This window comes from Pleurodeles waltl, chromosome 10 (assembly GCF_031143425.1).
Source record: "Pleurodeles waltl isolate 20211129_DDA chromosome 10, aPleWal1.hap1.20221129, whole genome shotgun sequence".
Taxonomy (NCBI): Eukaryota; Metazoa; Chordata; class Amphibia; order Caudata; family Salamandridae; genus Pleurodeles; species Pleurodeles waltl.
Window position 1 is genome coordinate 915,702,339 of NC_090449.1, and position 12,439 is coordinate 915,714,777.

General features: G+C 49.8%; 1 protein-coding gene across 1 annotated transcript in view; it reads right to left on the bottom strand.

The window, feature by feature from the left end:
• The window catches only part of LOC138262023 (ATP-dependent translocase ABCB1-like), a 935,493-nt gene extending 923,290 nt beyond the window's left edge, over positions 1–12,203 (bottom strand). Inside the window, exon 1 of the mRNA XM_069211682.1 lies at positions 12,103–12,203. The gene's annotated coding sequence lies outside the window, so the exon portion shown is untranslated. The remainder of the gene's footprint in view (positions 1–12,102) is intronic.
• Positions 12,204–12,439: the final 236 nt, after the last annotated feature.

The following is a 12,439-nucleotide window of genomic DNA, read 5'->3' on the forward strand; positions in this document are numbered from 1 at the left end:
GTGAAACACTTTTATATTTTTCTCTGCTGAAGAAAGGATTGACCTAGAAACACGTGTCCAGAGATGATTTTATAACCTAAGGCCTGGAATAATGAAACTGCTTAAAGAATTCACTGTGAGTTGCTGGCTTTGCTTTTCTTTTTTCCCATATATATCACCTGTTGGGAGTGCGCTTTCACATGAGGACAACTTTGTTTTTGATAATTAACCGGCCTGTCCAGTCGGTAAAGCAGCACCACTGCACATCGAAGCAGGTCTGTGTGACTAAAAATGGATTGTCACATAAGAGCAGTCAGGTTGGGATATTCACAGCAAATCTGACAATTTTACTTTGGATTCGCCTATAAAGGTTTTGAACTTTGGTTCATTATTTCGTTTGGCTCCAGCAACCCACTTGGGGCAAAATGATAAAATTGCAGGACCACCATAACCAGCATGCACTGTTACTCACTTGAGAGGCCCACTGGGGCGGACCGGTATTCAAAGAGACTAATCAGGTGCCTGTAATTAGACAAGCTGAAGCCATGCCGGTCTTTTAAGTAAGAAAGAAATGCCTGGAACCCTTCCAGCACTGGCTGCACCTACGAGGGTGAAACACTTTTATATTTTTCTCTGCTGAAGAAAGGATTGACCTAGAAACACGTGTCCAGAGATGATTTTATAACTTAAGGCATGGAATAATGAAACTGCTTAAAGAATTCCCTGTGAGTTGCTGGCTTTGCTTTTTCTTCCCATTTATATAACCTGTTGGGAGTGCGCTTTCACATGAGGACAACTTCGTTTTTGATAATTAACCGGCCTGTCCAGTCAGTAAAGCAGCACCACTGCACATCGAAGCAGGTCTGTGTGACTAAAAATTGATTGTCCCATAAGAGCAGTCAGGTTGGGATATTCACAGCAAATCTGACAATTTCACTTTGGATTCGCCTACAAAGGTTTTGCACTTTGGTTCATTATTTCGTTTGGCTCCAGCAACCCACTTGGGGCAAAATGATAAAATTGCAGGACCACTATAACCAGCATGCACTGTTACTCACTTGAGAGGCCCACTGGGGCGGACTGGTATTCAAAGAGACTAATCAGGTGCCTGTAATTAGACAAGCTGAAGCCATGCCGGTCTTTTCAGTAAGAAAGAAATGCCTGGAACACTTCCAGCACTGGCTGCACCTACGAGGGTGAAACACTTTTATATTTTTCTCTGCTGAAGAAAGGATTGACCTAGAAACACGTGTCCAGAGGTGATTTTATAACTTAAGGCCTGGAATAATGAAACTGCCTAAAGAATTCACTGTGAGTTGCTGGCTTTGCTTTTTCTTCCCGTTTATATAACCTGTTGGGAGTACGCTTTCACATGAGGACAACTTTGTTTCTTATATATATATGTATATATATATATATATATATATATATATATATATATATATATATATATATTTACACATACAAACACACAAACACACCTTTCTACCCCAAAAAAACTAACTACCCTAAACCCTAAAATTTACCTTACCACCCCTAAAACCCATACCCACCCTAAAATCTCAAAATACCCTTACCACTCCAAAACCCATGCCCACCCTGAAACCTAAAAATGCCCTTACCACCCCAAAACCCATAGCCACCCTAAAACCTAAAAGTGCCCTTACCACCCCAAAACCCATACCCACCCTAAAACCTAAAAATGCCCCTACCACCCCCAAAACCCATGCCTACCCTAAAACCTAAAAATGCCATTATCACCCCAAAACTCTACCTACCCTAAACCCTAAAAATTACCTTACCACTCCAAAACCCAAACCCACCCTAAAACTAAACACCCCTGACCACCCTTTACCACCCCAAAACCCATAACCTCCCTTAAACCTAAAAATGCCCTTACCACCCCATAACCACCCTTAAACCTAAAAATGCCCTTACCACCCCAAAACCCATACCCATCCTAAAACCCAAAAATGCCCTTACCACCCTAAAACCTAAAAATGCCATTATCACCTCAAAACCCATTCCCACCCTAAAGCCTAAAAATGCCTTTACCACCCCAAAACCCATACCCACCCTAAAACTCAAAAATGCCCTTACCACCCCATAACCCAAATCACCCTAAAACAAAAAAATGTCCTTACCACCCAAAACCCATGCCCCCCTGAAACCTAAAAATACCCTTACAACCCAAAAAGCCATACCCACCCTAAAAACTATGGCCCTCATTATGACACATATCCGCCAGACCAATGGTCAGTGATAACGTGGCGGTATCCAAACCTACACCGTTACGCCAACAGAACAACGCCAACCACATTATGACCCACGAATCACCACGGCGGACATTCAACGGCGGTAAACCATTGGCGATAAATACCGCTGAGCTCACAATGGACACCCACAGACAAAACAACATCACATTGTACAATTCAAACAACACACACCTGACACCCATACACACACCACACCCACACACCCCCAGCACTATAAAACACACACCCACAGTACCCACAACTCCCTATGACTACAAATCATTGGCACGAGACTGACACCAAGACCACGTAGCCAACCAGAGCCACACACCACTCACACCCATACACCACTCATGCACTCCACATCACACACCCCAAAACATTACCTAACCCACCCTCATCAACACACCTCACATTACACCCATGTCACCACAAACACAGCCCGGTTTCACAGAGGAGTAGTTAAGTGTCATGGTGGAGGAAATTGTCAGGGTAGAGCCACAGCTATTTGGAGCACAGGTGCAGCAAATATCAATAGCTAGGAAGATGGAGCTATGGCGGAGATTGGTGGACAGGGTCAACCCTGCGGGACAGCACCCCAGAACAAGGGTGGGCATCAGGAAGAGGTAGAACAGCCTACAGGGGAAGGTACGTTCCATAGCAGCAAGACACCAGCTTGCCATACAGAAGCCTGGTGGTGGACCCCCACCTCCACCCCACAACTTAAAGCATGGGAGGAGCACATCTTGGCAATACTGCATCCTGAGGGCCTGGCCTGAGTCGGAGGAGGACTGGACTCTGGTAAAACAACTTTCAACTATTATCGCCCCCCATAACTGCATGCTATCACATACCTTCACCCTCACTCCCATCACTCCACTCCATCCCACACACTCCACCATCACATCTCACTAATCCCAATGTCAAACCCTGCATGCTGTACCAATGCATGGACACCCCTTTCAGCCCTGCATGGAGACTCTTTACTAAAGCATGCACAGCAAAGAGAACTAACAATCCCATCATACAGCAACATACACAAGTAAAAGCCGGCAGGGCAACACCAACCATAGAGGGGAAGCCAGTGATGGACAATATGTCATACACATGATCCATAACACATCATTTACATACCCACAGGTACCCCACCCAATGTCACTGGAGAGGAGGTCCAAGAACTATCCAGTCCCCCAACTGAAGAGGCCCACAGTCATGACAGCCTTTCTGGACTTTGAGGATCTGGACAATCTACCTGACCCATCAGGGACAACTGGACAGCCGGTTCCCCAAGCTCAGTCACAGACCACCCCGGAGCCTCTCCCATCAGGAAACACCACCACAACACCCACCCAGCGTAGCCACACCTCTGTCACCAGGACACGTCAATCAGCAGTGTGCCCAACTGTACAGGGACCACAGGCCACACCTCATACCCAAGACAATCAGGGAACTGGGGTCTGTGGTAGTGGGCACACGGTTCAGGGGACAGAGGCACAGGCCACTAGGGACACTGGGAGGACTGCTGTGCGCCAGGGGGAGGACAGGCCCAGGGAGCCGACTCTCCAGGAAGCACTCTCCGAGATCCTGGGAGCCTATCAACATTCCCAGGACACGATGGACCAGATACTGGACAACGTGCAGGAGAACAGGCGGCTGCAGGAGGGACAGTACCAGGGGATCAGCGAGGACTTGCAGGCCATCAACAACACCCTGATCTCCATAGCAGGGGTGCTGGCAGACATGGCCAACATTATGAGGGAGGGAGCCACACCACCGTGCCCCTGCCACTAAGGAGTCATCTGGACAGCCTTCCACTTCCACTGCCGCTAGTGGCCAAGAGGCCCCGCCACAGGACTCACAGGCCACCAGCACCCTTCCCCCTGTAGAAGATGAACCACCCCGCAAATGTCCCCTACAGACAGAAGCCAGAAACACTTGCCAAGACCCCCGCCAGGAAATTAGACTCTCCTGATTGTGCCCCTTGTGTCCCACACAGGCAGCTTGTCCACCTTGAACTGCCATTGCTCTCCTTCCTATGTCCCTTTGGACACTGCACCTGTGCTACAAACAGACTGGAACAATACCCTGGACTTTCCTCCATCATCACCCCATTTCATTGCACTTTCCCCCTATATGTTAGCACTTTAATAAACACCCTTTGAATAAAATCGATTTCGAGTATGTCATGTATTTCAAATATGTATTGTTTGAAACAGGTACAACCATTGCAAATGAACTGTACATAGAATAAGCATAGAATAATGACCTGAAGCTGGCTGTAGTGATCACACCAGGAGTATTTGTCATATCACCAATATCTGCTAAATGAATAGCCAGAGGGAACAGTAAGTGGGCTTTGAACTGGGAAATATCAGCATGCTAATGCCACACAGAATACAACCAAAGTCATTGAAATGTAAAGTTACACTGTCTTACCTGTGTGTCATTGGGAGTACTGACGGATTACAATGGTTCTGTTTTCCTCATCCTTATCCTCTGCCTCCTCAACCTCACTGTCCACAGGGTCAACTGCTGCCACAGGGGAATCGCTAGTCTCCTCATCCTGCAGATAAGGTATATGGCATCTGAGGGCCAGGTTGTGCAACATGCAGCATGCCACTACTATCTGGCAGAGCTTCTTGGGTGAGTAGCACTGGGATCCATCTGTTAGATGGAGGCACCGGAACATGGCCTTCAGGAGGCCAAAGGTTCTCTCAATTATCCTTCTGGTTCACCCATGTGCCTTATTATAACGTTCTTCTGCCTTTGTCCTGCCATTCCTCACAGGGGTCAGCAGCCGTGATAGGTTTGGGCAACCAGAGTCACCTGCAATTATTGAGGGACAACATTTAGCCAAACACTATCCTATATGTCCCATTGTATAAAACTCGGCCTTCACGGTGGCCAAATCCTAAACCTGGGGGAATGCAATGTAGCTGCACATGTGTTTTATCAGGGCAGACAATACTCTTGTCAGCACTATTGAGAACATTGGCTGTGACATTCCTGCTGCCAAGCCCACTGTCACTTGGAAAGAACCAGTTGCCAGGAAATGGAGCACTGATAGCACTTGCACAGGAGGAGGGATCCAAGTGGGGTGACGGATAGCAAATATCAGGTCAGGTTCCAATTGGGCACACAGCTCTGTGATTGTGGCCCTGTCCAGTCTGTAGGTGAGTATTATGTGCCTGTCCTCCAGTGAAGCCAAGTCCACTAGGGGTCAGTACACGGGGTATGTCTCCATCTCCTATTCAACCACAGCGGTAGGAATCTATGGGACAAAAGAGTGAGGAGTTTGTCACAAACTGAACAATGGAGCCACAGCAGTAATTTGCATTCTGTAAACATGTAATGGGACAGTGTGATTTGTCCAGTATGTGCCTATTTCTCCTGTGACGCAGCATTATTCCGTAGGGCTGCCCAACCCCTGAAATGGCGTATGCCTGTCCTGTGTGGAGGGACAGGTGGAAGTGAGGTAATTCCGCTGACATTGTGCACCGTGGCGGGAGGCAGTTGGGAATCGCTGTGCAATTCCTCATTGGTTAATATTGGGCCCTATGGGGTACAGTGGCCAATGGTGATCTACGCCGGCGGTGACGGTATGCAATGCCGCGGATGTGACGCTATTTTCTATCTCATTCTTCGCTTGTTTCCTGACCTTCCATAGGACAGGACCTGCACTGCATGTGCTGCTGTGACCTGTGTCTGGAACCTACCAAGGCCCGTGTGACCAGGAAAAGGTTCACAGCCTTCACTTCGGAGGAGTTGGAGAGACTGGTGGATGAGGTCCTACCCCAATGTGGACTGCTGTATGGGCCTCCAGACCAACAGGTGAGTACACTGTGGGCAGATGCATGTGGCATGCATGTATGGAGGTGTGTGTGATGGCTCTGTGTAAGGGGTGAGGAATGTCCTCCTGGCTGTGGACACATTGAGTGCTGGGCTATGTGTGTGTGTGCCAATAGTGCTGTAAACGGGTATGGTGGGCCATTTGTGTAAGTAGCTGGACTGGTTGTCTAATGGTGTTCTCCTGTCTGTATTGCCTTTGGAGGTCAGCGTCCATCAAAATAAGGGTATGTGGCGTGCCATCGCCAAGGACATGTGGACCCTTCGGGTCTATGGCAGGCGGAGAACCCAAAGTCGGAAACTGTGGGAGGACCTGAGACCCTGGGCACGGAAGACCACGGAGGCCCAGCTGGGGATGGCCTCCCAACGAGGAAGGGGTGCCGTCGTACCCTGACCCCCCTGATGGCCCACATACTGGCGGTGGCCTATCTAGAGCTGGATGGGTGCTTGAGGTGAACACAGCAGCCACAAGGGGGTGAGTGCAGTGGCTATCATTACAACTTACACCTGGTGGGGTGGTATCCGGGTGTTGGTTGTGTGTCCTTGGGTGCCCCAGGCCATGCCAGATATAGCAGCATAGGTCCTCTGGTGGCTAAGAGTCTGAAGGGAAAATACTGCCTGCCTAGCTTGTTAGCATCCACTACTGGCCAGGCTGTGTGGGTCCCAGGTGTGCTGCTGTTAGCAGTGTGTGCCCCTCCTCATGCCTTAGTGGCTAGCAATATCACTGGTAGTGCAATGCATAGTGCATAGGCCTGTTCCCTGTGTGTGAGGGTGCTTTGTACGCCAACGGTTATGTTGGTGCAGTCACTGACCCAGTGTATCCTTTGTCTCTCTCCCCCTTTCTTGTTTTGTCATCCTGTCCTTATGAGCATTAGCATCATTTGGCGGAGGACCAGAGGCAGCGGCGACGGAGGGAGCTGCATCCCACAGGACCTTGGAGGCAGAGTCCACCGACGCTGAGGGCACCCGTGGGATGGAGGGCGATGGGAGCACCATGGTGGTGACTGGAGGGGACAATACAGACTCTGATACCTTCTCCGATGGGAGCTCCCTGGTGGTGGCGGACACCTCTGTGACCATGTGACCACCCCAGCTACAGGTACAGCTGCCACCCTCCGTACCAGCACCGTTCTCCCAGCAGCCCCTCAGCGAGTTGCCCTTGCCCGCTCGCCCAGGAGGGTGGGCATCTCCTTCACCCCAGACACCTCAGGCCCTGCCCCAGCGAGCCCTGCTGCCCTGAGTGAGGAGGCTATTGACCTCCTGAGATCCATCTCTGTAGGGCAGTCAACCATTGTGAATGACATCCAGGGACTGGCAGCCCAGATGGAACAATCTAATGCATTCCTGGAGGGCATTCACACTGGATTGGCAGCCCAACAGAGCACGATCCAGGCTCTTGCCTCCTTTCTGATTGCAGCCATTGTCCCTGTTGCAACCATCCCCCCTCCAACTTCCACGTCCCAGTCCCATTCTCCTCAACCCCAACCAATCCCAAGCACACATCCAGACGAGCATGCACACGGGACAACACCCAAGAGTGTCACAGGCAAGCACAAGCACCACACTTCATCCCACACGCACTCACACAAACAACATTCAGGTGCAGGCAAAACAACATCCACTATTTCCACTGTCTCCCCCTCCTCCTCTTCCTTCACCTCCCACCCAGTTACATCCACACTCACACCATTACATCATCATCCACTACCTGCATCATCACCTCATCAAGCAGAACACACACCTCACTGGCAGACACCTCCACAACATCCATGCACACAACCCCTGTGTCCTCTCCATCGTGTCTGTCCCCTCCTCCTAAGGTACACAAACACAAGCACTCAGACACCCAACAGCCATCCACCTCACAACAGTATACAACCCATGCACCTGCACCCACATCCAGCAGACAAACACCTCTAACAACCACTCCCTCATCCTCCACTTCCATTACTTCTCCCTCTTCCCACCCCAATATCCCTAAAAAGCTTTTCCTTTCCACCACTGACCTCTTATCTACCCCCCCATCCTGCACGTATGGCCAGGGTATCAAGAACCCTGGCAAGCACTTCAGCCACACAGTCCATGGGCCCAATTCCATCCACACCTACTCTTGGTGGAGAGGATTACAGGTCACAAATACTGAAGGGGAAGGAGCCTGCACCAGCCAGCAGAAAGGGAAAGGGGCCTGCACCAGCAAGCAAGAAGGGGAAGGAGCCTGCACCAGCCAGCAGAAAGGGGATGGAGCCTACACCAGCAAGCAAGAAGGGGAAGGAGCCTGCACCAGCCAGCAGAAAGGGGAAGGACCTTGCACCAGCAGGCAAAAAGGGGAAGGAGCCTGCACCAGCAGCTGTCACAGAGCCCCCACCACCATCCGTGGTTGTGCAGCTATCAGTGAGTGCAGGGGCTGAGCAGGAGCCCCCCACTACCACCACCACCACCACAGTGCAGCCATCACAGGGTGCAGGGGCTGAGCAGGAGCCTCCCACTACCATCACAGTGCAGCCATCACTGCTGGCGGACACAATTTGATCCAGCCTCCATGGGCTGCTGTGCGGCCTGTCCCCTCCAGAACCAGTACCAAGCACAGGGCTTGTTGCCCCTTCCAGAACCAGTGGGCAAGTCACCCCCCTGAGAGACTGTGGCCTTGCACTCCCCAGCACCAAGCAATGGACTTGTTGCCCGCTCCAGAACCCTCCAGAAACAGTGGGAAGGACACCCACCCTGAGAGACTGTGGCCTTGCACTCCCCAGGACCAAGCACAGGGCTTGTTGTCCCCTCCAGAACCAGTGGGCACGTCACCCACCTGAGAGACTGCAGCCTTGCACTCCCCAGGACCAAGCACAGGGCTTGTTGCTCCCTCCAGAACCAGTGGGCAAGTCACCCACCTGAGATACTGTGGCCTTCCACTCCCCAGGACCAAGCAATGGGCTTGTTGCCCACTCCAGAACCAGTGGGCAAGATACCCAACTGAGAGACTGTGGCCTTGCACCCCCCAGGACAAAGCACAGGGCTTGTTGCCCCCTCCAGAACCAGAGGGGAAGTCACGCACCTGAGAGACTGTGGCCTTCCACTCCCCAGGACCAAGCACAGGGCATGCTGCCCCCCTCCAGAACCAGTGGTCTTGTTTCTGCATCCAGCTGAGGTCCCCCCCCACCAAGGTGCCTGCCTATTTGCCAGCTGATGCCCCTGCAGTGTTCTCTCCGTATTGGTGCAGGCAACAAGCCTGGCCCCTGTGAACTGAGGACCTGCCAGTGTCCCTTTTTTGTACATTTGTGCATATCTGTTGCATTGGCAAATTAATTATTATTAATTTTGTGTTGATCTTATTACAATCATTTTCGTCAATTCCTGTCGTCCTTGCATTACTCAGCCGATTTACGGGGATAAATTGTTTTCTTGTGCAGCTGGTTGTGTGTATGTTGTGTGTGAATGGGGTGTGTGTGGTGCGTGTGTGTCACTATCGCTTTCCTCTCCCCCCTCTGTGTGCTAGATGGCTGTACTCCCCGGCGTTGGTGTTCGTGGTGGGGCATAACGTAGAATATCATCAGAAATACTTGCAGTTCTGGTTCCATGGCAGGGAGGTTCTTCCCTGTGTCTCCAATGGCGAGTCCTTTGTAATGTGTTTCCGACAGGCTTTTGATGGCGTTAGTACCGCCCCGGAAAAGGTGCCGGATTGTGTTGTCATAATATGGTGGGCGGAACTTTGACTTCTGCCTAGCTATAGGCGGCTACCGCCGTGGCGACTGTTGTTTCCGCCCTGGTGGTTGGTGTGGTACATTGGCTGTCTTTTGAAGATTTTTCCGCCATAATTTGGTGTTAGTTACCACCAGCCTGTTGGCAGTATTACCGCCACTTTGTTACCGACCGCCAGGGTCGTAATGAGGGCCTATATACATAAAATGTATATATATATATATATATATATATATATATATATATAAAATACTCAACTCACTTAATACTTACCTTTAAAACCTTTACCACGCATACATCTTTACCATTTATGCCTTGACAACGAAATTAGTTGTAAAGGCATGCGCGGTAAAGTTACATTAGTGGTAAAGGCATGAGTTATAGCCAAATATTGTCACAGACCCAAAACTATTTCATTTTCAATATGACCTAAAAGAGGCCTGTCTCTTAATGAACCTTTTACATTTAATGCAAGTTCTTGATAAACTAACCCTAATCACCTAGAATACAGCATAGGCTCTAGTGAATTATTAAAAACAATGCAGGGTATATTTATGAGAGTCTTGTGCTGCCGGAACGCTACTTTTTTTTACACTCCAACAGGGCGAGCCTCTCAACCATACCTATGAGGCCAACCAAAGACACTTTGCATAGCTTTGCATTAGGAGACACAACCAACACTACTGTACACATTGTTCTAATCACAGTAGCAGGGGCGTAGCTTGGTCAGTAAAATGGGTGGAGGCTTTAGATTTTCCAACAATCAGGCTAGCATATAATGTTTAAATATGTTATATGACAAGCAGGGTGCATGGCAGGGGTCTGAGCGGCAGTGAAAGGAGAGAGGAATGCAGATAGGCCGGGGTACTAAGTGAGGAATAACACAATGGCGGTCATTACGACCCTGGCGGTCAGAGACCGCCAGGGGTAATGTGGCATCCGTACCGCCAACAGGCTGGCGGTACGGAGGCCCTTATTACGACCGCGGCGGTTGCGCCGCGGTCGCACCGCCGGGGCTGGCGGTTTGCCACCGTTTTAGCCACGGCGGTGATAATCCGCCAGGGCAGCGCTGCAAGCAGCGCTGCCCTGGGGATTATGACCCCCCTACCGGCAGCCTGTTTCTGGCGGTTTGCACCGCCAGGAAGAGGCTGGCGGTAAGGGGTGTCCTGGGGCCCCTGGGGGCCCCTGCACTGCCCATGCAACTGGCATGGGCAGTGCAGGGGCCCCCTAACAGGGCCCCGGCCAGCTTTTCACTGTCTGCATAGCAGACAGTGAAAAGCGCGACGGGTACAACTGCACCCGTCGCACGGCCGCAACACCGCCGGTTCCATTAGGAGCCGGCTCCTATGTTGCGGCCTCATTCCCGCCGGCCCAGCGGGAATGTCATATTGGGGGTCATAATGGGTAATGACCCCCAATATTTTGTAAAATACCAACATTTTTGACGACTTTACAAACTGAAAGGTAAAGTGTGTGTGTGCGTTTTTGTCTGTATGTATCTAAAAATTCCTGATGAAATCTGGCAGACATCCCACCATACCCGACTGGAAGCATCTGTACCCAACTATTTATCAGAAAAATCACTCCCCCCCACCCCCTTCCCACAGGAGCTATGCCTCTGCACGGTAGGTAAATATTCGAAGTGTGCATGACAATTTCTTGTTGCGAAACGTAAATGGTATTTTAATGGATGCAGAATAACATATTCATTTGATAGGCGGATTAAGGATAGGATAGACTTACAAGTTATATAGGGATGCATGTTGGTTCGAATTCCCCACCTCCTTCCCAAAGTGAGAAGGAGCTTTCTAATACAAGCGAACATTTCTTGTGATACACGCACGAGTTGAATTAATACTTCTTGTAGCTTGAACGAAAATGTTAATGTTTTATGATAAGGAAAGTTCCTGGAAATTGAACCAAAAATAAGTAGCACTTTAAATGCCTAGACGCACCAAAAAAGGGAGGAACATATCTGCCCCCCTACACACCTACCACCACCACTCCTCAACCTTTTTAAATCCGTCTTATTTCGATTCTTCAAACACACTTTGGTGTCCTCAATTGGCCTGCCGGGGTCAGCTTTTATCTATTTTCCCATGTGACTGAGCTCTGCGCTTGTGTTCGGAGTTGGTACATTGACACTGAGAAGTGTGGGTCTCCCATAAAATAGCCGTCCTTATACCTTGATAAAGAGGTACATTTCTAGATAATTGCCTATACTTAGGATGATTCCTCCTGGGAGTTCCCAAATAACAATACCAAATCTTCACCATTGGGCGCCAATTTTAAAACAGGGACAGGATTGCTGAAAATCATGCCACCTTACCACCAGGCTGCACCGGTCCAATCCTCAGTCTCGTCTCGTCTCGTCTACAGAGATTTCTCCAGTAAATCCGTCCTGCCAGCTCAAGGGAAAGTGTTTTTTTTTAGCTCTGATGCAATTCTTGACACCTCGCGGTATCAACCCATTTATCACTGCGCCTCCGTGTTCACACGACACGCACTCTGAAACAGGTGCACGGGAAACATTCTATGACTCGTGTTTAAATTACTCCGAATTACGAACTTGTGGGTTCAGTTTAATTAATGCAGGAACAAATAGGTGTGTATGAATCTCTGTAAAACAGACGTAATCACTAGGTTGCAGACAGCAAAGATTTCAT